The sequence below is a fragment of the Chrysemys picta genome, chromosome 5, assembly GCF_011386835.1.
Source record: "Chrysemys picta bellii isolate R12L10 chromosome 5, ASM1138683v2, whole genome shotgun sequence".
NCBI lineage: Eukaryota > Metazoa > Chordata > Testudines > Emydidae > Chrysemys > Chrysemys picta.
The window spans coordinates 118,499,647-118,526,738 of NC_088795.1; the positions used below are offsets into that span (position 1 = coordinate 118,499,647).

General features: G+C 38.7%; 1 protein-coding gene across 20 annotated transcripts in view; it reads right to left on the bottom strand.

The window, feature by feature from the left end:
• The window catches only part of JAKMIP1 (janus kinase and microtubule interacting protein 1), a 254,195-nt gene that overhangs the window by 180,075 nt on the left and 47,028 nt on the right, over positions 1–27,092 (bottom strand). The window contains exon 3 of one of the 20 annotated variants that reach the window (XM_065598206.1): positions 4,919–5,110. The exons of the other annotated variants lie outside the window; for them this stretch is intronic. The gene's annotated coding sequence lies outside the window, so the exon portion shown is untranslated. The remainder of the gene's footprint in view (positions 1–4,918; positions 5,111–27,092) is intronic. 20 annotated transcript variants of the gene reach the window in all.

The following is a 27,092-nucleotide window of genomic DNA, read 5'->3' on the forward strand; positions in this document are numbered from 1 at the left end:
CATTAGCATTAGGGGATTTGGCAACAGACCACAACACAAGGCCATGAGGTGTGCCAGCTGGGACACCAGCATCTTGGCTTCAAGTATGATATTCCTGTCTGACACCAACTGAGGCAAGCCAGTCGTTTATTAATAGAGGAATGAAAGCTGCTTGCTAGAAGGATGCACTAACTAGACTTTTTTAATATAAATTTCCAATGATGCAGCTATCAAAATGCAAATTTAAATAAATAGATAATATTTTATTATATTGCCAGAACCTTAAAGATCACCCATGACAATTATAAAACACAGAATTAGTTTCAATCGTAATTTTGTCTTTAAGATTTTATTTTAATAGCCACATTACATTTTAAAGTTATGGTAAATGGTCTACAGCTTTCTTTTAAAAAAATGTTTCCATCGGGATTCAGGGATACTGGTCACAAAGCTGTTGTACACCATACGTCAACAGTGTGAAATGACCTGAACATTACTGCTTTTGCATGTCCAGCAGAATTCTGGTATGCTGCCACACCTAGATAAGCAGCACATTGCTATCACTGTTAATCACTTTTCTTTATTCTGCATTCATAGAGACAGAATAATTAGACAGCTTAGCACTATACTTTCTTCATTTTTTAATCTTTTATCACCTTTTAACCAATCCTGAATTGAAAACAGAGTCATATCCTCAGCTGGTGTAAATCTATATACACCTCTACCCTGATATAACGCGATCTGATATAACAGGAATTCGGATATAACGCGGTAAAGCAGCGCTCCGGGGGGGCGGGGCTGTGCACTCCGGCGGATCAAAGCAAGTTCGATATAACGCGGTTTCACCTATAACGCAGTAAGGTTATTTGGCTCCCGAGGACAGTGTTATATTGGGGTAGAGGTGTACTCAGTGGAGCTGTACTATTAATACCAGCTGAGGATCTGTCTTCCTTAAAAATATATATCTTAATGTGGTTCAAGCTGTGTTTGCCTGTACAAAGGAATTACATGCAGATGCTTTGCAAAGGAAGACAATTCTTTACAGATCTTTTTGCATTTTAAGGGCACAAGACATCTTTGGAAAAAGCACAACTCTTGCTCTCATCAAAGCCCCCCTTTTAGTAAATCCTTTCCCTAGGAGCCCATTAATTGTTTTTTGACTGACTCAAAAAGAGTCCCTAACTGATATGCCATTTCGACAATTTATTATCCTTTCAGTGAGAAATTGTTTGACCTCTTTCTACAGTTAGTGTAAAAAAAATTTTAAAATACCAATCCATTGCAGCCTATGTTATCAGCTAGGTGGAAACCACTACTCACAATGACATTCTCCATGGCAATTAAAGTGTTGAGTATTTTAAATGAAACTCCTTTTTGTCTGCCTTTTCCTACATTTCAGTTATTAAAATTGTATGCCCTTGCCACACAGCTGATGTCTAATATGCATACTGGTGCTTCCTATGCTGTAAGAATGGCAAAAATTCTGGGGGAGGTAAATGAATTTGGCATGTTTATCTAGATTTTGGTCTTTCTGGGACTTCCAGCTAGAAAGTCAAATGTAATAGCAATTTTGGTGTTGTGACCATCTGTCTCAGCAAAGGTCCTAACTCATCTCACATACAGTAGATACCTAAATATCAGACAACCAGGAGCAAATTCAAAACAGTGACAAAGAAGTGAGAAGTCCTAAATCCCTGACCCAAACCTCTGACATATCTAGCCCTTCAAAATGTTTCATTGTTCACTTCTGTTGCCAGTATGTCATTGTAAAAGCTGGTCAACATAAAGCATGAAGCATTGGAAATGAGTCAAATGATAACTTTGTATCCTTTTCAATTTTACTTACTTCCTCTGTAAATTTTGAGACCCTAAATCAGCAAGGTACACCAGCACTTGTCTAATTTGGGACTGCTTATTTATATAAGTACTTCAGAGAATGTTCTCCAAATAATTTTAAAGTAGCACTTAATGAAAACCATTATCCAGCTCTCCATTCATCAAAATACACTTTTAGGCATAAAAGTAAATTAGTAAGATTTCCCTACTCATTCCATTCTTTCCTAGTTAGAGACACAGCTGAAATTTTCCTTTACTGCAAAGAAGTTAAATTTAACTTCAGTTTATAGCTTCTGACACTACTTTTTTGTGTACTGTAATAGCTGATTCGCGGGAGGAGTCATTGTCTGGTGCTTAAAGCCGTAGCTGTTAAAAACAACAATGAAAGATCATGTGTTATGCTTGTTATGGGGCTAATCCAAAAGCACACTGACGTTAACGAAAAGACACTTCCTTTGTCAATCCATTTTGGGTGAGGTCCTATGTGCACATTTCTTAATTCCTTGTTAAGTCTGGATTTTATTTATTTTAAAATTATGAGGTGAGTTTGGCACTAATGCTACTTTAACTCACATAATCTAAAGCTTCCAATCCTCTATGTACCCTTATGATCTCACGGATCCCATTGCAGGAAATGGGCCTCCTATATACTTTTAAATAATACATTTGACAGGGCACACGCATGAACAAACAGCAACAGTGTGTAGCACCACAGTGCAATACAATTGCGAAAAGTACCTAGAAAACAAATGTGATCAGGATGCAACAAACAAAATACAGGCAATTGTGTGAGGAATACGTTTCACAACTAATCAGTTTTTCACCCTATAAAATACATTGGCTCAGTTATGAGAAAAAAGCTATGAAATAAGCTTGTAGGTCTCAGTCCAGGTCCCAGAAGCAAGTGTTGCCCCCAATAAATCACCTTATTAACACCTCTGGCAGACTCAGCATAGCCCAAGAACTGTAGACTAAGAAGCTCAACCCTAAAGATGGTCCCATTAGCTCATGATGGGGATGAGGCACATAGCTTGGGCAGTGCGGTAGGGAAGCTTGCAATCCGCTGTCCCTCTTCTGTGGATAATGAGAAGACTTCTATACCTAGGATTGCTAGTCTGGCACATCTCACAAACAAGCAATCTAAATTCACACGCACATGCACATCCCTAAAATGAAACACAGTTGATATTCATTTCCTATCTAAAGGCTTCTCTGAAGATTCCACTAAATAGTCCTTTCAATATTACTATATACTATATGTATAATTTCTATAATATTAATTACATATTGTTCTGAATAAGATTCTCTGAAACAAGTGGAATAATGTACCTACAGGTCACTGTACAAAAAGGAAAGCTCAACTGTGACAAGTAGATGCCTCTGTAACATACAAAAGAGCAGATTCCAGTGTCAATGATCTATGCAATGTAAAATAATAGGAACTCAAATGCAAATATGGAGCACCAAACAATGTTCTAATGATGATAAACCCTTATTTTCCTTTCCTCACCTCACTCTTTGTGAAATGTGGAAGTGAATGTAAAATAGAGTTATGTGGCTCTTGCAAATGAAAAGGACTCCTCTTTCCTCTCCCGCTTGAAAAGCGCGGTTTCATGTGCTCGAGCACTTTTATAGTGGGTGTTAAGTTCATAAGTTCACTAATGAAACTTTCTTGTAGTAAAAGGAGGGTGTAAAAGGAAGGAGACTGTCTAAAAATGTGTGACCAGGCTCAGAGGTCAATTGGATAGCTCCCTCCCTCATTTTAATGAAAATATCTTATCCAACCACTAAAATAAAAGGAATTCTTTTAGTCAACACCAGCAATATTGGCTCTCCAAAAATAAAGCTGCAGTAAGTGTGACATCTGTGGACAGCCTCTTAAGTCTGGTAATGCACACATATAATTTAGAAGATCACCAACTAAAAGTGGCTGCCATCTGCCCAAACGACACATGACTAAAAAGACAGATTAGCCCAGCTCTCTCCACTGGCATAAAAAAGTCACAAATATAAATTCACATCCAGGTAGTGTAAGTACTTGTGGAAGGGGCAAGGCTGACAGAATGGAAGGCCACCCAGCATACTTTATACACAGAACAAACTCAGCAGGGACTCAAGTCTGCTTCCAGCTTGTCAAGCTCAAATCTGAAAGACCTGATCCTGAATACACTTACTCATATGAGTAACTTCCCTTATCTGAGTTGTCCCGTTGTCAGAAAACTCACTCACATGGAAGTAAAGTTACTTCCACATATAAGTGGTTGCACAGTTAGGTCCACAGTAAACTGGGTAAGAACTAGATCCTGCAGGGGGGAACTTTCCAGGTTAGTTTTTCAACAAAGTCAGCCACCCAGAGAACATTTAATGAAGCCAAAAATACCGTCAGCACATCCATTTCCTTATTGCCATTTCCTTATTCTCTACTGCTAGGGAATATATTTGATGAGGATGAAGGACTGACTGGGACCAGATATAGCAAGAGACCAAAGTGCTAAAATAACTTAGCGAAGTATTGCAGGTTGGGCTGAAGAAAGTGCATTCTTTAGTACTAAGGTGAGGAAGAGAAGGACATTTTAAAGTGCCTAATACACCTCTACCCCGATATAACACTATCCTCGGGAGCCAAAAAAATCTTACTGCGTTATAGGTGAAACCACGTTATATCGAACTTGCTTTGATCCGCCGGAGCGCGCAGCCCCCCCCCCCCCCCGGAGCGCTGCTTTACCGCATTATATTCAAATTCGTGTTATATCGGGTCACATTATATCGGGGTAGAGGTGTACTTCCCAAGTAATATTCATCTATTATATTAGATCATTTTTCAGTTGTCCAATTCAATATTTTGTCAATAAATATTCCAACTACAATTGTTATACTATCATATTGTTACTTTATATAGTCTCTTACTATTCATTTGTAAGGGCTCCCATCTATGTTATCCTACTACAATAAAGTACTCTTACACATTCTTTGGACGATACAAGAACTGATCATTTGTGAATTGTGACATGGTTTACATTAGTCTCAAAACAGAATTGGGCATGACACTGCATACTAATAATTAGTGTGTAACAAAATGTTCGGGCATATGGTTTGAACGCACTTGTTTCATTTGAGTCAGGTGGGGAAATTATTGTTTTTTAAATACTAAATAGGAACAGCAGAGTCAACAAGGAGAATCCGCCAGTCAGGAAGCACTGCATGATGACAATCAGCCCTTTCACAGGAGAGCTGAGAAGGAACAGACTACAGATCCATGATGCTCCCCCAATGGCAACATTTCCAAACACAAGACCTGAAAAAAAAAGGTCCAGTTGGTCAGCTGTTCAAAGAAACTTTTCTAATTTTTTAGAAATCAAACTAACTTAACTGGCCCACACTCTGTACAGTATCAGTACCTTCAATTTAGGCATTACGTTTCTCAACTTTTCTAGGAAAGTTGTTTTATATAGAAAGTTAAATTTAATAAAAGCAATGGTTTCTAGCCAATGTAGAAGAAAAAAAATACAGCAGTTGCAGACAGCTTTCCTATAGCAATGAAATGCCCATTAATGACATGACGGGAAAATAATTTGGAGAGACAAATTACTCCAGAGTAACGGGCTTTGATCTGGAAAAGAGGATCAGCAACCTCAGTCTGTAGAAAGATAAGAACATTTCTTCAAGATACTGTTTTAATAATAACGCTCACATCAGGCTAAAAATAGAGAGACAGAAGGGGAATAAATGTTGACATTGTCATGAAAGACATTATATGGAGGACATGTCCCGCCATTAGAGAATATTGGGATGCAATTCGTAACCAAATATTACAAGTTGGATATTTATTATCCAGTGATTTTTTGGTAATCCTCCTGGTACTTCCTTGCAGAAATGGTCATACTCAAAGAAATAGAGGTATCCTAGTAGCTGCTAAGCTACAGATAACCTCTCACTGGGGAAAAAAAAAAACAAATAGTCCCAAATTAGAAAAATGTTTCTAAAACATATATGAGGTTATTATGGAAAAACTTAACCCATCAATTCCATATCCATCAAAACAGGCAGAGGACAAAGAAATATTTAGGTATTTGGCTACCATTTATTCAATACTTAGACAAAGTAATTGACCAGCAAAATCCATATTTTAAATATTAACATTTGATAGACACACCCGGTTTTATAAATGAGGACAATTAGCAGTTTCACTCAATTTAATCAAGTCACCAGAAACTACGCATTCTGGGTGGTGTAAAAAGGCTCACTGCAATAAAGTAACATCCTGCTAAAAAGAGATTGGACGATTACATTACAGCATGATATTTCTCTAAACAAAAGAGTAAGTTCAGAGGTAGCAATAACATTTTCTTTCTGATGTTTACATTACTACTGGTACGTCTGTTAAAACTTCCTAAATAAAATTGTTATTAAAAAAAGCCAGAAAACAATCCAAGATAAATTCACAAAACTTGTTTACAAACTGAAATATACACAAACTCCAGCTGTAGTTTATGTGCCACTTTCTTGATCGCATACATTAGGACATCATTTCAGATAGCACAGTGTTCCGAAAGCAGAAGGAGCGAGGAGAAGGCTAATATTGCACTCCCATCTAACAGAGCAGCAGAATTTTGGATTCCATTTCCTCACCCATGACCATCCCACTCAGAGTTCTGGGTGTTTTGGCTAGGTTTCTGACCATCAACAGTCCAGTCCACTTGAAACCTTGTTCTCAGTAGTTTGCATCTCCCAAACTACCCACAAAGGCAATTTATAATACTAGTAAGATGAGCAGTGAAACACAAAAATATGTTATTGCCAAGTTGGAGTGACAGGAGCCATCCACTAGGGCAGTTAAGTAATGTTGGTTGGGGCTACAAACACAGGCAGAGACTTCCCTAGCCCACCTAAAAGCAACAGTACCCAGGCCCTCCCCCTGTAACAATGGCATCACCACAGTCATTCTGCAGAATTTGGAAGGCTTCCCTCGTTCAGTTTACACCTGGCTCAGAACTAAGGCTTTTGTTTTAAGTGAAAAAGCAGATGGTAATGGTACCCAGTCATAGCCACTACCTCCTAGCACTAGGGGAGAGAATGTTACGTATCCTGAAGGTGAGGCAATCACTATGGGAAAGTGGGGATATAAAGCTGCTGTGTCCTATGTAGTGCTTAAATTAATGGAGATATCCCATCTCCTAGAACTGGAAGGGACCTTGAAAGGTCATCGAGTCCAGCCCCCTGCCTTCACTAGCAGGACAAAGTACTGATTTTTGCCCCAGATCCCTAAGTGGCCCCCTCAAGGATTGAACTCACAACCCTGGGTTTAGCAGGCCAATGCTCAAACCACCGAGCTATCCCTATTGTAGTGCTTGCTACAATAACAACCACTGCTTTATAATGGAAAAATATGTAGCCATTTGTTCCAATATTAGTCATTCTAATACTCAGTTTTCTTTCCTTCTTGATTTATCACCATATGTTCCATTATAAAAGAGCCACTCATCCTTTCAAAATGTGTTAAGATGTAGTTTATTTGCTATTCTAAGCCTCTCTCTCATATTCATGTACTTTGTATTATCAGTAAAATATTTGTCAGATTGTTAGGCAATACTCTGTATCTTTCTCATTCCTGCCCCCAGCTGTGGATTTCTGGAATAGGAGATGTTTGTTGCTTTAAGGCAAAAGTAAAGTAATACTCAGCATGCATAAAAATGGCAGATACATGGCCCTTAATGAATACTTGGTAAATATGCTGTACAGAACAAACAAGCAAGAGATGCACTACATATTGTAGTGACACAAATTACACAGCTATTGCTTTTCTCTCTCCCCGACATTCAATCTTCATCTAATATACCAACTATCACTCAAAATGTGGAACCCTTCGCCATAGATCCACTAAAGGTAACAGCTGAAGAGTGGCTGCTGAAAGGCAATAGAAAAATGGGTGGCTAAAGAAAACACCACAAACAGAAAAAGCCTAAGCAAAAGTAGAAGTACAAAGCTGCACTGGCAGAAGTATCATGGTGAGAAGCAGGAAGAACAAAGAGGATAGGGAAATCAGCCAGGAATCATTCATCTGTGCAATATTTACAACAACATGAATAGGATTCTCAACCATTTAAAATGAAAACACTTACTTAGCTCTTACAGAGCACTTCGCATTTCCAGAGGGCTATACAAACATTAGCAAATGAACCAAGGCTTAAACAAACAACACTTGAGAACATAAAAATGGCCGTATGGATCACACCAATGGTCCATCTAGTCCTGCATCCTGTCTTTTAACAGAGGCTAGTGACAGGTGCTTCAGAGGGAACAACCAGAACAGGACAATTATCGAGTGATCCATCACCCGTTATCCAGTCCAAGCTTCTGGCAGTCCTAGATTTCAGGAAACCTAGAGCATGGGATTGCATCTGTGACTGTCATGGCTAATAGACCTTGAGGGACCTTTCCTCCATGAATGTATAGTTCTTCTTTCATGCTTTTGACGTCACAAAATCCAGACAAGTCCCACAGCTGACTATACATTGTGTGAAGAAGTACTTCCTTAGGTTTGTATTAAACCTGCTGCCTATTAATTTCCTTAGGTGATACCTGGTTCTTGTGTTAAGAGAAGAAATAAATAACACTTCCTTATTCACTTCCTCCACACCATTCATGATTTGAGAGACCTCTGTCATATCCCTCTTTAGTCGTCTCTTTTCTAAGCTGAACAGTCCCAGCCCAAATGGAAATTATTCCATGCACCTAATCATTTTTGTTGCTCTTCTCTATATTTTTTCCAATTCTAATAAAGATTTTTTTCAGATGGAGTGACCAGAACTGCATGCAGTATTCCAAGTGTGGGTGTACTATGGCTTTATTCAGCGGCATTATGATATTAGTAGAGGAAATTAGTTTTTGTTATAATTCTTGACCTCTGATTTGTGTCCATTTATTCCATTTATAATCAGGATATAATAAACATCAAGAATCATAACATTCAAAAACTAGTCGGAGAACACTTCAGTCTCCCTGAACACTCAACAACAGACTTAAAAGTGGCAATTCTTCAACAAAAAAAACTTCAAAAACAGACTCCAATGAGAAACTGCAGAACTGGAATTAATTTGCAAACTGGACGCCATCAAATTAGGCCTGAATAAAGACTGGGAGTGGATGGGTCACTACAAAAACTAATTTCCCCATACTAATTTCCCCCTAATGTTACTCACACCTTCTTGTCAACTGTTTGAAATGGGCCACCCTGATTACATTGGCCTCATTACCACTACAAAAGTGATTTTTCCTCCCTTGGTATTCTAAAGTTGAGAATAGCCCATTTCAACTTTAATTGAATTGTCTCGTTAGCACTGACTCCCCACTTGGGCAACTCCCATCTTTTCATGTACTGTGTATAATATATATATATATATATATATATATACACACACACACACACACACCTGCCTACTGTATTTTCCACTCCATGTATCTGATGAAGTGGGTTTTCGCCCACAGAAGCTTATGCCAAATAAATTTGTTAGTCTCTAAGATACAGAGCTGTATTTCTTCATTTTAAAGACAAATAAATATGTCACTAAATATTAGGCATTCCACTGGCAGTAGAGCTAAGCTATTAAACCAAAATCCATTTGAACAGCCTAGAGGTTATAAAGTACAGAATTGCAGCTTTACTAAAATATCACTCAGCTATTACGATACCACAGTTTAAACTGCCAACACATTTTATGGGATTTTTTTATTAAACAGTAATCAAACCTAGTTTTCTACTCTGTTGGTCTTACTGTCAGGGTAATGCTCTGACTTGTCTTTACGGGGGTACGGGCAGTGATTTTGGAAGCTCTTACCACTTCCTTTTCTTCTTTGTCACCTCGTCTTCCCCTCAGCTTTACATCTGGACCTGACTAAAGCTTAACAAGATTACAATTATCACCAAGTTCTTGAATATAAAGACTTCTTCAGCAGTTCCACCAAATGAGTAGAACAAGCATGAATGTTCCCAGTCGGTTTTAATATGCAGGCAAAGTAGGTGTTTGGAAGATCACTCCATTCATTTAAGTTTTTCCAGTCAGATACAAGAAATGGTGTCAGTACTGCTTCTACTCCCAATCCTGTCTCCATGGCTTCCTCTACTTCTGCTCCTTATGCAGTCTCATCATGCCATTCCCCTTACTTAGCCTTGGAAACTAATTTCTACCATTTTGTCTACAACAAGTAATTGAGAAGGAAAGGTAATATTTTAAAAAAATAAGTGACCAAGGTGAGTAACATCCCTTAATGAGGAACTGTGAAATCTTATTACCATCAGCCTGGTCTGTCTTCTCTCCTTCCTCCCACATTTTTGTCTTGGCTCTCTGTTTACTAACCCTCACTTATATTGCCATGTCAGATATAGGTTGTAAGCTCTTCAGAACAGGAACCGTGTCTTAACTTGTTTCTATCAAGTACCTAAGGATATTTTGATTGCTCAAAAAAATTAAGAGAAAAAGCCCACAAGCTCCTAAAATAACTGTATGAAGTGGATCAGCAAAGCTCTTAACCATGTGCTTGAAGTTAAACACATATTTTAAGTCCTATTGAGTCACGTGTAAGAAGTCTATGAGATATAAACATGTGCTAAAGTGCTATATTTGTTAGCCAGTTGGCATAATAACCTAGGCTGTATTTCATAAAAAGTTTCATGTGGGAAAATCCAAAAAAAGACAAGTGAAAAATGTATACCTCCCAAACCTCCATGCCAATGATTTGCCTTCCATTTTTTTCTTAAAACAACAGATGTTGCTTACACAATGCTTACACTACTAGAAATGAATATGCTACTTAAAGCCTTCATAGAATCACCATAACTGCCTTCACTCTTATTTTAAAAAAAGGAAAAAATACCAATTTTCACACCTTGTTAGCCATGTGAAATTCAATAAATTCCATCAGTAGCTTCTTCCCCAATGCAATGCTATGTCATAGTTTGACAATCCACTTCAGACACCAAGGTGATGGACATGGTTTAAATACCCACAGAGAACAGTCTTCTCTCCATGCAATCACAGAGTTGTGACTGCTAACCCCTGTAAAACCTTAATTTCTGGGAATTACAGGTCAGTGAGCCTTACTTCAGTACCAAATAAACGGTCTGTAAATAATGGAAGATATCTGTAACACACCTCAATGGACACGATGAATCTGACCTAGATGATGCTTCACTCTGCTTCCTTCTCTGCACCTGAGCAGTACAGGGCCATGGTTACACCTCCTCCTTGTCCTTCACTGACCCCAAACATTGCCAAAGCATGTTAAATGCTGCTATGGATTGACCACCTTTGTCCAAATAACGAACAATAAGCTGTGAGACAATATCTAATGCAGAAACAAACCTATGTTAATTTAATGTTCACTTTACAAATGTCTACACTTACCAGAGTATTGACGCTGTGGCAATCAATGCATCGGCGGCTGATTTAGCAGATCTAGTGTTGACCCACCTGAGGGTGGCTCACAGAAAGGATAAAGGACTCCCTATTGCTACCAATGACAGAAGTTATTCTTTAGTTCAAGTAGTAGCGGCTTGTGTTTTAGAAACTTGAAGAACAAAGGTTTTCCCCAAATGTATGCTTTACTGCAGTGATTCTCAACCCGTGGCCCAATTAGCACACAGCTGCGGTCCAGCTCAGCTGTGTGCTAAAGGCCACGGGAGGTGGGGCCGTCTGACCTGCCACACGGCGGGCTCCGGGCTCCCAGCTGCCAGCGGCTGCTAGGGTTGTCAACTTTCTAATTGCACAAAACTGAACAATCTTGCCCCACCCCCTACCCCACCCCTTCTCTGAGCCCCTCACCCCACACATACACACACCACTCCAGCCCCCCTCCCTCCGTTGCTCGCTCTTCCCCACCCTCACTCACTTTCACTGGGCTGGGCAGGAGGTTGGGGTGCGGGAGGGATGACGGCTCCAGCTGGGAGTGTGGGCTCTGGGCTGGGACTGAGGATGAGGGGTTTGGAGTGTGGGAGGGGGCTCCGGGCTGGGGCTGAGGGGTTTGGAGTGTGGGAGGGGAGCTGCGCAGAGCCAGGGCAGGCAGGAAGCCTGCCTTAGCCCCACTGCACTGCCAACCAGACTTTTAACGGCCATCAGCAGTGCTGACCAGAGCCACAAGGGTCTCTTTTTGACCAGGCCTGGTCAAAAACCAGACACCTGGCAACCCTACCGGCCGCCACCACCTGGCCCCACCCAGCAGGCTCCAGGGTTGAGATCCCTGCCCCACGCACAGCTTTTCACTCCTGGCCCCACTCTGTGGAAGGATCTCTGGGCAGGAGGTGCTGGGCATAGAGGATTGAGGGGGAGAGGCTAGATGAGGGGCACTGTGGTTCTCAACCTGCGGCGCAGGTAACACTTTGTGGGCCGTATATGCAGCCCACAATGATAAATATGTAGAGAAACACTACTTTACTGATATGGCAATTGTGTCTGATGTCTGCAGCCCTCACGTTCTTTACATGGTGGTAAGCTGAAGGCACCAACTTCAGACGTCCACTCACTCAATTCCCCTGGTGGTCTTCAGAGCCTAGCTATAACTGTTGTTTGAAAGGTATGTGTGTTTATTTAGGCCTTTAAGCATCATGACTGATCTATTGTTTTGTTTGTTTTACAAGAGTATTTTACAGCAGTTTCTTTTTTGCTATGGCACCCAAATGTCACAACAATATACAGTGAATAAACACAGGTCAACATTTTTATCATTTATGAAGGTACAGTAGGTAGGTGTGCATGATCCCTGCCCTGAAGAGCCTACAATCAGCAGACTCTTATCCTGAAAACCCATTATACGTGATTATTCAAACACGTAGCTCCAGTTCTTCTTGAAGTCACCTCAATTCAGTGCCCACAACTTCATACTGTGCCACATCATGCCACCATGTACTCCTTTCATACCACATATTTTATGTTTCAGAAATGTTTATTCGTTTTTAAAAACTTTTATTGCAACTCTTTCTTGTATCCCTCCAACTTTAAAGCCAAATGCCTTATCGTTACCATAGTTTCACTCTGTGGGGCCCAGAGGAAGAAAGCTAACATATTTAAAAGTGAAAGCTAACATATTTAAAACTCCTGCAAAATCAAAGTCAGATGCTGTATCTGGGGTCCTTTTAGGGCTGCAAGCAAATGTTATGTGGACAGCTTGAAAGCCAGGAAACTCTCCTTTTCACTGATATAAAGTTCCTGAAAGGTCATGAGGTATTGGACACTAAACCTTTCACTAGTCTTCGATTAAAACTGCTGGTTCTAGTCATAAGCCAGTGTAATTTAACATTTACTTGCCTGTTTAATTTAAAAAGAACAATGGCAGATATCTGACACTGATCAAAGGTTTGGAATATGAGAATAAATCCTGGCTGAGACTGATCATCTCAATTGCCTTCTACCTACAATCTAAGGGGCATTGGAAATGTAATTCATCATAATGCCTATACTACAACGTGATTCGGTATCTTATGTATTCCCAAACAAACAAAAAACCTTATTTACTACAACTGGTTGAAATTTCAACAAAATTTCAAAAAGAAAAATCAGGAAAATTATCGATGAAGTTGATGTGAATTTCACCCCATTTTTTTTAAAATCAGCTCTATCAATAACTTCAATTTGAAGTTGCTAGACTGCATAGCCCACGAATGAATAACCTAAAAGCCAAGTCATTCAGCACCCCATCCACACTCCATCTCAGTTTCCCTTCTCATTCTCAGTTACCTCCCTTCCAACATCCACCGCACACATATCTCTATCATCCTCCTTAACCAACATGCAGGGCACTATAAAATATCCAACAGAATAAATCACCATCAACTCCTGCACCAATCATCCGAGGATCTCTAAACTCTTTACAAAGTCTGGTAATTTTTCTTATCCCCATTTTATAAATGGGAGAAAACAGAAAAGTTCACTGTCTTACCCAAGAACCCACTGAGTCAATAGTAGACCTGTGAAGCAAATCCAGGTCACCTGAATCTCATTTGCCTGGACTGCAGTATTACAGTTAAGATAGACTCACTGGAGGAAAACATGCATTTTATACTTCTAGAAACCTTAATCAGTATTTTTGTAGGTTAAAGAGACATTGTCTGAACTTTATGCAAATTAAACTATTCCTTTCCTGCTCAATTTGCACTAATCTCTTGTAAAGGTATTTTTTCCTGGCATCTAAATACATCTATTTCTATAGGCAAAATGACACATCTCGACATTTCTGAGAATTCAGTTAAACAGCTGAATGCACCAAAATGCTGATCACTGAATGAGGGATTCATAATGACCATAAAAATGATGCACTCTATTTTTTGTATCTCAGCAAATACTCAGCCTATCTTTGCCCTCCTTTATATGTCCAGATATTTAAAAATCGAAATCTAGTTAGCCTGTTTTCCCCACCTACTCACAGAAACAGACATCCCCAGTCAGAAACTACAAAGGGTGAACTGTGGTAGGAGATGATAGAAGTTTTTTTCTCCCAGAAGTCTTGGCCAATCCAGTTACACACAGTCAAGCGTAACAGTCTGGAACAGGAACTGTTTGATACAAAGACATTATTATCTTTCAATGGAGAACTTCTTGCTTGTTTTACATGAACAAAGCACCACTTCCAATTAGAGTCACAGTAACAGGAAAAAATCAATTCCCGTGATATTCAGATATTTTCCTCTTTTGCAAGCAATCACCCAGGGGTCTTTGCCATCCTCCTCCTGGCATTTCAGCAAGGACATAGTAAGCTGTAATTCCTTTACAGACACAGTAATGTGTGAACATTCTGCTTATTAAAAACTGAAATTCTCTGTCAACTCCAACATTATTTATTCCATTATATATATATTTATGAAAAGCCATTAAGCTGTTATCCAGCCTTCCCTCATGCTGCTGGGGTTCTTTTCATGCCTAGCAGTACCACTTGTTAGTACAACAGTTGATATAATTGGCTAATGCTGTTAATGAAATGCACCTACCAGTAGTATACTCCAAGGACCAGACTTTCAAAGGTATTTAAGCATCTAGAGAAGCAGATAGGCACCTACTGAGATTTTCAAAAGTGCCTAAGCAGGTTAGTTGCCTAAATCCTATTGATCCTATTGAAACTCCCCATTTTAATTGGAAAAAAAAAATCTTCTTTGGAGCTGAAATTGTCTATGCTTTATTTCAGCCAATAGTGTATTTCTAGAAAGTTTGAAGAAAATCCCTTCAGCCAGTCTTTAGTTATTGGCTCATACAGAAAACTAACTAGTCAGCTTTTTGAAAATGTTTTGTTCCCCAATAATTTAAAAGTGCCGAAAAAACAACAATGAAGCCTTCAAATTGCATGTGTGAATTTGGCCCTTTGCAAGTGAGGAGGAGGGAAAAGGAGAAAGGGGGGAATGTTACAAGTGATCGATATAAAACCCTTCACTTCTGAGCATAGTCAAAAGGCATCAGCTGGGACTTCTTCTTTTTCAGTACCCAAGAGTGTGCTAGGCATCCACTACACAACAGGCATCCATCTTAACAAAGCCATGCTGCTGTTGCTACATCAAAATACACAGCATCCCAGACTGGCCTGCCAGGAGCTGGAGCTGCTTGCTTCAACAATATGAGGGTATGTCTAGACTGCAGTGTAAGCCTAGGGTTAGTGGACCCTTGAGCATCTACACTAATTGTCAATCCTAAATTAAGGATTTTCTTATCTGGGCCTACGCCCAGGCTTCAGTGCCCATGCTGGAGTACGCAGACCCAAGTCCAAGCAACCACATCCCAGGCTTCCTAGAGCCCCCCCAAAATATGGCCACTCTAGCCCTTGGTTCATGACGCAGTGTGGGAAAAGTTGACTGTCCTGCAAACTCTTCTGTCCAGAGGACAAAGAAAGTTGGTCTGTAAGATTGTGGCATACTTTTGACGGCTCAAAGTACAAGATCAGTGGGGCTATGTCTACATTACAAAGCAATGTGGGGCTTGAACTCTGGGTCCCAGCTTCACTCAGCTTTACTCACTGGGTCCCAGCTTCGCTTCTCCATCATTGTGATTGGGACTAATAGGGGAGGGTTAGCTCAGTAGTTTGAGCACTGGCCTGCTAAACCCAGGGTTGTAATTTCAATCCTTGAGGGGGCCACTTATGGATCTGGGGCAAAATCAGTACTTGGTCCTGGTAGTAAAGGCAAGGGGCTGGACTCAATGACCTTTTGGGGTCCCTTCCAGCTCTATGAGATAGGTATATCTCCATATATTAAGGGGGGAGGGATAGCTCAATGGTTTGAGCAATGACTGCTACACCCAGTGTTGTAAGTTCAATACTTGAGGTGGTCATTTAGGGATCTGAGGCAAAAATCTGTCAGGGATTGTATTTGGTCCTGCTGTGAAGGCAGGGGATTGGACTCAATGACCTTTCGGGGTCCCTTCCAGTTCTATGAGATAGGTATATCTCCATATAATAAAATTTCAAATGTAATTTTAAATAGGTTTATTTTTAAAATATAAAGCTGTATTTAAATAAAAACTCTAATTTAAACACAAAAATGTGATTTATTTTTATTTATTTTTCAAATATCATTGGTTTTTCTCCACCCTGAGAAAATCTTTACATCTGAAAGGGCTATATGGAACAGATATGCCTTGACTGGTTAATAACTAATGATTCCTTCTAACCCTCAAAAAAAAATTAGAAAAGTTATACACCCCTGTTTATCCCAAAATAGGATCCACTTACAAAGACAACAAGAAAATTGTTCATATAATATTAAACACTTTGTTTAAGGACCCACAAATCAGCCATGGTGCGGCATTCACCTCCCCAATAGAAACAAAAATGGCTAACAGAGTATTGCTAATCACCTCAGCAAGAATCTCTCATAATATGCATATGGATAAAGCCTCTTTCTCCCTCCCAACATAGCTAAAAAGAACTCCAAGTTACCAAGCAAGATTCACACCCTGCTTTCCTATGCAAAGTTCCTATGCCCATTTCACATTGAGTGGATAAGATAAGAGATGGAGAGGGAAGCTGCAAGTTAAACTCGAAATGTGGCTAGTAAGACTGAAGGTCAAAGTGGGCAAACTGTTACCCTAAGAAATCCAAGCCATATGTTTTAACCCCAAATTATAAACCAGACATTCTTTCCTTGTAAATCAAACATACTGTGAATAATTTGTCTCCCAATCTTTTTAATCTCCTAATCATTTTTGTTGCCCTCCTCTGTACTTTTTGCAATTCTAATATTTTTTGAGATGGGGTGACTAGAACTGCACACAGTATTCAAGGTGTGGGTGTAACCATATTTTAGATTTTAACTCCTTTGTAAGTCCAAGCAAATTGAACTAAAAGAAATGGAAAAGAATTGTCTTAAGCAATTGCTTTTAATACTCTAAACTTGTCCTTGGTGGATCAATCTAGTCAATGAGAAGTAACCACACTCTTCAAAGTGCCTTAAAGACAAGTGTGATAAATGTGTTAAGTACTAAGGAATTGAGAATTGTTGATCATAAGTAAATGTAAAAAGAAATCTTGGTGATTTCCCTCAAACTGTAGACTGTGATAATGGCTTGCAAGACTGTATTGGTTGTGTCTACGTTTGAGTGGCAAACTGTTGATTATATATTAATGTGATTCTGGGTGAATTAATAAATTGTTGGTTGATTACAAATAAGCAAGTGTCCTGGTTTGAGAAATATTGTTCAAATTTAAAGCTGACCTGAAAAGAACTCAGCATTAAACTAGCAAGCTAACACTCCCTGGACTCAATAAAAAAGGGGTTTTCCTATTGGATTCTATTATATGTTGGTACCAGGCGTGAGGATGAGGAGATAAAGCCTGGTCAGGATACTGTGCGTGCAAATGACACCCAGACTACCCATTTTCATTCATTCAGAATATTCCTGCTGCTACCCCGGAGAATATGCACAAGAAATCCACCTACAGATTATGAGACAGGACACAGACAGGAAGAGCAGACACAAATATAAACATACTTCTGACATGTCCCATAAAATAACCTCTCTCACAGCTTTCAGTGCCTCGTGACATATGCTGAGCATAATATTCCTAATGGCACATTAACCAGCAGCAACATACCTCACACCTTATTCCACATTACTAGATCATAAACTCCAAGCTCAGCAGCGGTATTTGGGGCTCAGTGCTGTTCTCTCACTTCCATACTCATGCAAAATCAAGTCCAAAATTTTCATCATCTTCTTTTACTGTGTCCCTGACCTCTTGCTTTTGCAGGTGTGCTGCTGCTCCATTATTCCAACCAAAGAGCACCAGAAGTGTGAACTCACTCTTCCCCTGTTTATCTCAGTGAAGTATGAATTAGATGAATTGGGACCATTTCTTCTCCTTCAACCTCCCTCTTTTCTTTAAAGAAAGGCAATTCAATGCAAAACAAAGACACAAAAAATGAGATAAAAATATCATTAACCAAAGACATGAGGAAACATAAAAACTAAGGGTTTGCAATAGTCACTGTACTGAATATACTGCATTTATTTACAATATGGGCAAGTTAATGTTACTATGAAAGCCTTCAAGTTTTCCTTTGTGTTTCATGACTTTAGCATTTAACCTTCATGTTCCATAGACAGGGTTTTGAGGTTTCTGAGTACAGAGATTTTATACTGTGCCTTCTTTACTGAGAATTTGGATAATCACTTCCTGGTGAATGAGACTTCAGCTGAAATAGACCACTTTTTGGGTCAGCAAAGCCTTAAAAAAAAAGAGAGAGAGAGAGAGACGTATGCAAATGTGCTACTGCACCAAAATATCCATATTTATTAAGGCCAATAGTAAAGACAGGAAAAGAGCGACTGTCAGCAGATGTGCACGTGTTGCTAATAAAATAAAAACCACAATGTAAAGAGGCTAATTTTCCTCAGAGGCATTTCAGCTGGTTCGTATTGAATGCCCTTTCACACATTCAGTGAAAGTTGTATGAATTAATGTGTGCTAAAGAAAAAAATCTTTTTTAAAAAACTATCACACCACTTCTTGTTCACCTCTTCTCTAAACCCTGTAAACCTCTCTAGTCATAAAACTATAACAGCCTAAAATGCAATAGTCATTTGGTTACTATTTAAAGAAACACCAATAGGAAAAGAACCATAAAACTTTAATCTTTGCATACTTAACTCAAGGAAAAGTAGAAATGAAATCATATAGGTTAAGTGGCTATCTCAATAAAAATACAGTTAACACAGGATAACATGTTCAAAAGCATGTCAGAGCCTTGGCTGCCTAATTCCCATTGATTTTCAATTAAACTAAGGTTTCCAAGTCACTCAGATGCTTTTGAAATTTGTACCTACAGCAAACTCTAAGCAGAATTCTGTCCACTGATGTACCGGCAATATTTTGATAAAAGGCTCCTACAAAATTATCCTCTTACCCCATGGGATGTAGGGAGGCAGGCTGAGGGGTAGTGTAAAATATCCATTTGTTTTCATGTTTATACAATAATGCTTTTGCACTGCTGCAATCAAAGAGGAAGGAGATATCACTTAAACACATGAAGCTGCACTTTTCTGGATATGTTCATCATTTGTTTCTGAAAAATATATTGATAGCATAATGCTATGAACTGGTGAAATCTGTTGTGGGAAGTCCAGGGTGATGACTTTTTCACCTGGGGCAATATGATCGATTCCAAAGACCAGAAAAACAAAAACAAAAAACAAAAACCAGCACCTGCACTTAAAATTGCTATTGAGAAGTATTTTATGACCCCAAGGATAAATCCAACCATTCCTGATAGAAATAACTATCCAAAAAGGGTGAGCACCACTAATCACCCAAACCCTCCATCAGTTTGGTTGCAGAGTTTTAACAAAGAGCTTCCAGGAGATCAAGACCACATCTCAGAATTTTAAAATACAGTTGAGCATTTGAAGGGCTAATAATACAAATAATTATAGCAATCATAAAGCACCGTAGTCAGTTGATCTATAGTATTTTATATCCTCAAATTTTAAAAACCCAAGTCATAGACATGCACACAGACCAGCAAATCAGCATCTACTGGTTTTGTCATGGTCGACACCAAAAAAGAGAGCATGGGTCGACCAACAGCAAGAGCAAACAGTGTTTGTTTAAGCATGCCACATATTTAGAAAAGAAAAATAAAGAGGTGGCCCTTAAGCTAATTTAGGGCTTATCCAAAACACAAATACAACCAAGCTGGGAAAACGGGTTACAACACTTGTTTGCTGACCTAGCTACAACCCAATTACCATTTGTAACGCACATGGGACTTCAGCCCGGTTAAGAAACACAACTAAATTCTTGTCTATGCTACAAATGACCATTTTGTTGTCGGTGTGGCAGAGTTTACTGACATGGTTGTTCTCTTAGCATGAATGGAGCCTTAGTGAATGTCATTTGGAGGGCAATTCTTTCCTGGATGAGCATATGCTTATGAGCCTCAGCTGTGTAGCCAGAGAACTTCTTTTTGGCTATGTGTACACTTTAATACCTTCCAGCTAATTCAGAGATCCAAATATGAAATCCAGCACTCAGGATATTATGTGGATTAGTGAAATATCCTCTAGGATTTGTAGGTCCATAAACCAATAAAAAGGATTACCAAGGCTCGAAAATGTATTCTCATTTGTAACAAAAATCATCTTGAGCCCATAGAATTTCACATTATTTAACCATTTCACACCACCATGTGTGAGAGAGTACGTGTGCTCAGTTCCATAGAATAGTGGTTCTCAACCTTTCCAGACTACTGTACCCCTTTCAGGAGTCTGATTTGTCTTATGTACCTCCAAGTTTCTCCTCACTTGAAAACCACTTGCTTATAAAATCAGACATAAAATACAAAAGTGTCACAGCACACTATTACTGAAAAACTGCTTACTTTCTCATTTTTACCATACAATTATAAAATAAATCAATTGGAATATAAATATTGTACTTCCATTTCAGTGTACAGTATATAGAACAGTATAAACAGGGCACTGACTGAAAGAAATTTTAGTTTGTACTGATCTCACTAGTGCCTTTTATGTAGCCTGTCATAAAACTAGGGTAAATATCTAGATGAGTTGATGTACATCCTGGAAGATCTCTGCATACACCCAGGAGTACGCATACCCGTGGTTGAGAACCACTGCCGTAGAGCTATAAGACCAGAAACAGTCCCAGCCCCAAAGCAGTTACAACATAAATACAACAAATTAATGACAGGACTCTCTGGGAAACCCAGAGGATAGACTTATTAGTGTTATTATGAATTCATTTTGGGGAGTATAGAGAAAAAAAGTGAGTTTTTAGGAGTGATTTGAATAAAGAGAGTATGGTGGAGTTTATTTTCTTGTTGGTCTATAAACCACTTTAGAGGTGGAATATCTAGAGGTTAGAGCAAGGAACTGTGTGTGTCAGGAGATCTAGATTCTTATTCCTGACTCTTTCGCTGCATGAACTTGGGCACTTTTACCACCTCTCTTTGCCTCACTTTCCCTATCTGTAAAATAGGCATAATACTGACTCCTCTTTTGTTAACTACTTTGAGAGCCACAGATGTAAGGAGATAGAAATGCAAAGTATAATAATTATTAATGTTAAACATTACAATTAAGACACAAAAACTGGGAATATTATGTACCTTGTCACTGCATTGGTCCACTTGAACCCCAAGCACACCACTCAAGCTACTGAAGAGCTATATGACACATTTGCTTGGGCAGAGAAGACTGCCTCTCCAGTACAATGCACTGGAACGGTCATGGTCACTGCAGAGCTGAAAATTTCATTTAAGCAGGGTTGGGGGGGAAGGGTTGGGCAGGGGGGAAAACACCAACAATCCAGAACATATCAACGTACTAATTGTTTACCAATAATGTCCCATAATGCAATGTCTAGGACAAGACTGTAGTGTCTTGAACAGGCAGCATGAAGTCTATAAAGATAGAAATAAAAGCACTCAATTAGGGAACTTGGCATAAGTCCAGAGAAGAGACTGTTTCTTTGCCTTTGTTTGTACAGTGCCCGTCACAATGGAACTACAATCCTCACTGTGCCCTTTGGGTGCTCGCAAATGATAAATAAAAACAACTATAATAATTAAGCATTAGTTAAACAAAGACCATATTGGAATGGATTCGACAAACTAAAAAACAGATACCATACACAATAGATGTATACCACAGTTTTGAAGGTGGTTTCCATGAAGTTGACACCTATCTGCTACCTGTCTATAGGTGACAGAAGGGTGTGAATTATTAAAAAGAAAATTTGAAGTTGACAGATAAGAAAAAATACAGAAATAGCAGATCGGTGCATTTCCTGGCAAAGCCTAACTCTCTTACTGATAAGAGTCCTAAACAGCATTTACCCCAAATAATGTTTTTGGTAAATTCACAACATACAGATGCACAACTTTTCTCAAAGAGCTGTTTGAGAAGTGACTTAATTATCCTGAGTACTTCCCCTTAGTTTATGCAAGATCTTAACTTTTCTTTTTGTTTGTTTTTTAAGCATTAGTTTGAAGATGCAGTCACACTTGTAGCTGTCACAAAGTACAAAAGGTAGCCATTTTCTGCTATTTATATATAATATAATTTATATATATATATATATATATATATATATATATATATATATATATATATGCACACACACACACACACACACACACACACACACACACACCCCTTCCCTCTAAGCTACCAACCTCTCGCATGCCAAGAGAAGATATTTCGATTGCTCCTAGCACTTTTCATACATCAGGAATCCCAAGACACTTTCAAAGGGCAATGAGCTAATGGACTTTGCCTTAGCAATCACTACACTTGCAATATTTAAGTGCATAGCAGTAGCTCTCACACAGCATTGGACATTAGAACTCATTTTAGTCAAAGAAGGGGACTTTGTCCCCAAAAGGCACAATCCTACTCTCTCTCCTGCCTCCACCCTTTTAGACTTCTCTAAATAAATGTAGTGCTTGTGAAAGATACTAGCTTAACAACTGCATGTAAGATGAACTTTTGTTTATTCACAGAACCGGTGAAATATAGCTAATGGCAATGCAACATGTCCCACACTACTTTGATAAAGTGCCTCTACAGTGATCTCCAAGGGACCATGTTTAGGCCCCTTCTACACTAAAAGAACCAACATGTTATTTAGCACAATGGTTTTGGCCAAAGCATATTGTAACATGGTGTTTCAGAATTGTTTGTGTAGTACTGACAGTTGCCTGAGTGATGAGAGTATTTCGTTATCTGTGGACCTTTGTTTCCTTGTTAAGGTAGCTAAGGAGGCTTACTAGTGAAAAATTGTAAAGGTTGCTTCCATTAAGTGGATGCCTATCTGTTGGGCATTGGAATGAGACCATCGACTCAAATAAAGCATAAACCAAATATTCAAATCTGGATGTAGCTAGAGGTCATCTCTTACGTTTTGTGACAGGCACCTAAGTCCTCTTACAACTCTAGCTCTTCATTTTCTTTTATTTTAAAAAATGGTTAAAGATGCCTGAAATCAAATGAAACAAAGTTTCTTCCAATTTTTCGATTAGCTGAAAATATATTTAAAAAAAAAAAAAGTTTCAAGTTGACCTGAAATTTTTTGGTTTTGATGTTTCAGAACTGCCAGTGAAACCAAAATCATCCACTAGTCATAGCTGTAGTCGTTACCCAAATCTCAGAGCAGAAACCAGTGACTGAGATTAAGCTCTTCACAGCCTAACAGCCATCCACTGAGCAATGCAATACCTTCCCATCTCATTCAAAAAACTTGACATCCTTCTCCTTTTCAGCCCAAGTGACCCCCTCTCTTTAAGTCCTACCTAAACTCCCTCTGTTCTCTGGTCCCTTACAGTGCCCTCTCTGTGGACAAAAGAAGCGCAAAGTATATTTTGTCAAGTAGTAAGAGATTTTTTCCTCCAACTGAGGCAGATAACCCCAATACAATCTCTTTCCAATAGTGGAACATTGCACTATGAACTAAGGGTATTAGAATCTAAAATAGGAATAACACAGGAACTTAGGTTAGAATTAAAAGTACAGTACAATATGAAGTCAGATTTATGAATGACCTAGAAGAACCACACCCATTTGTAGGAGAACTGGCATTCCCATCTTTATCTTAATGATGAGTCATTATGTCTACCTTCAATCCATGTCAAGGTACTACTGAGCATTTTCCATTAATTTGTGCACAATCTACCCTAATAAAAACACTTGGGCTCAGGCCAACTACTTAAGGATTTATGCACCCAGTTTCAAAAGTCTTGGCCCAAATATTTATTCTGGTAAAAATGCATTTGCCCAAAAAGCTCTATAACAAGTATATATGTCCAATATGCTCTTTCATTGATTTCTGAACAAAATCATACTTCACTTGTAGTGAACTTTCTACCTTATTCTTACAACAGTCTTTTCACCACCAGACCAGGATAGAATAAAATAAGATCAACATAACAAACGCCACTTATAAAAGCCATCAAGACCAAAAGAAATTTGACAGTTAAAGCTATTCTCCCACTGAAAGAGTTAAAATCATCAAAACAAAACACTCTTTTACTCATAATTCACAGAAAAGGAGGCGAGCACAGGAAGTGACATGCAAGGACAGTGAGATATGCAGGTCATTCTATGTTCCAAACAGACTAGCTGCCTATTGGAAAGCTTTAACTATCTGTTTTCATATAAGCAATACTACAGAACACATTTCAGACACACAACAATCTAAGAAGTTTAATTCTGGCTCCTCACATAAGCAATTCAGCAAAGAGTACAACTTCAAGTCCCAAGAACGTCTCTAAAAAAGGAACTTAATTTCTCCTATTTAAATACAAATTGCTGCTTTTAAAAATTAACTGCCTAATAACTTATAATGCTATAATTAGGAACTACAGAAGAAACTCAGTGAGGTAGTTACATTTCTACCATATACTAGATGCTAATTTTTACTTCAGAATTTGGATTTACTTCTTGAAATGATGGACATGTTGAAAGAACACATTATTTTGATCTTTACATTCTTGATCTTTTAAAACATATGTAGCATGGAAATATGTAAACACATAAACAAGCAGAACTCCAGAAAAATCAAGAACCACTCTCTCAGTTCAAAGAGCTGTATAAGGACTATAGATGAGAAGACAATACAAATATTTGCTAACCTAATACATGAAAACAGCTGTAAGTGGCATATAGATGTGGTCTTGATCGTCACATGTACCCTTACACTTTTTTCCAATGTTTCCTTTAAAAAAAGGGGAGAACACCTATGCAAACCAAACCAGGCAATAGCATAATACTTTTTACCGGTCTAAATTTCTTGGCAACATGCCATGCTTCATTGCAGGGCCAGGTGATGGAACTGCAAGCCTGGTACAAATTACTCTTTTCTACTCCTTGATTCAATTGGGGCACAAGCTCTTCATTCTTTAGTTACTCTGACAAAAGCCAGACAGAAGGGGAAGCATAGGGAACTCAGACACTCAATGCTGAAGAGAGCACCTTGGTGTTGAATATCAGTACTTGGGAGGTGCTCCATGAAATCAAACCAGCTGACTCAAATCAATTTATCTCCTGCCAAGCCACTGTACTTCACTTCCCTCTCATTGAGCATTGGTGAAATGAAGTCAAGCAGCTTTGCAAAGAAGCAGTGAAAGAAAAACAGTAGATTAAATATCCATCAACTGGGAACAGAGGGAAAACATGTAATCTTGGCTGTCCTTCATATACCAATGAGAAGATCAGAGCTCAGTTTCTCCCTACTACCCAGCGCTTTCAGGAAATTATATTATCCATTCTTTTAGACTCACATAGAAATGCCTTAAGTGTTGGGGAAAGAACGATATCCCACTTATGAAAACACACACTAAGTTTCATATGTGGTCTTGACAACTTTCATTTTGAACCCTACTTAGCCATTTTCCAGCCATCTAACAAGTACGTGTTTTGGTGCTTATTAAGGCTTATGGCATTAGTCCAAGAAACAGAGTTCATCTTGATGAGAGAATTTAGAACTATGCTGCCCGAAACAAGATGAGGACAGCATTCCAGCACCTAGTTTCTTTTAATGTTATTTTTCAACAACTAGCAGTCATAACATAACCACTGGCTATAAATGTTAAGCCAAGCTTTTTGGTAATGTCTACCTTAGGGAACACTGCAAAATTAGCCCAGCCACAACCCCCCCAAAAAATTACCAATATTCTGTTTTACAAATTGTACTGTCAAGATATTAATCTGAAACACAACTTACTGTGAATAGAAATGTAAAATGAGAAATCTAAAAGACTTGGTCCAGTCCTGCATGAACTGTAGCAGAATACTCCGGTAAATAAAGAACACCTCAGAACACAAAACCACCCATTCTAAATATTTTATGATGGAAAATTAATGTTTGACACAAGCCAGACTAATAAAATATAGACATAAGACCTGACCATAAATATTTCATGATTAACTTCACTTAATCAGATCAAGCATTTTAGTCCTTTTGGTCTTGTACTTGGAAAGGTGCTGAGCACCAGATCCTTCCAGCAACTCTAAAGGAATTTGCAGTTGCTCAACAGCTTTGAAGTTGAAGACCTTTATTAGTAAAACGCTAGGTTTTGTTAAGGCATGGAAGTTATTCAAAGAAACGGACAATACACCAAATATATAATGTAAAATAGACAACAGATTAAGAAGCTTTGTAAAAGCCCATATACTGCACTTTTTGAGAATAAAAAAACTAAAATAGAGTAGCCCAGAGTTATATGCTATTTCTCGTAGCCCTTCATTTAACAGGAGGGATGTGAATACTAAAAGCAAACTGCATTATCGGAGGGCGGGGAAGGGGGGGGGAGAAGAGGAACTGACGCAACTCTGTAAATTGGTGGAGTCCCCCTCCACACACTCTAAATAGCAATATATGCACTGAGTCAAAGAATGATCCTGGTCTCTGGCTTATTCACAGAAAGGTAATTCCAAAATAATATTGCATGAAACCTTAGCCTAAGCCGCCTTCTTAGGGTTGGCTGCCCCATGGTTAATTTACTCCTGGCTAAGCCTTCTCCACAATCTCAATTACCCCTAGGACAGTGATTCTCAAGCAGGGGTATGCGTACCCATGGGGGTACACAGAGATCCTTTAAGGGGCACATCAACTCATCTAGATATTTGCCTAGTAATATAACAGGCTACACAAAAAGCACTAGCGAAGACAGTACAAACTAAAATTTCATACAAACAAAATGAGAAAGGAAGCAATTTTTCAGTAAAAGTGTGCTGAGACACTTTTGTATTTTTAAGTCTAATTTTGAAAGCAAGTAGTATTTAAGTGAGGTG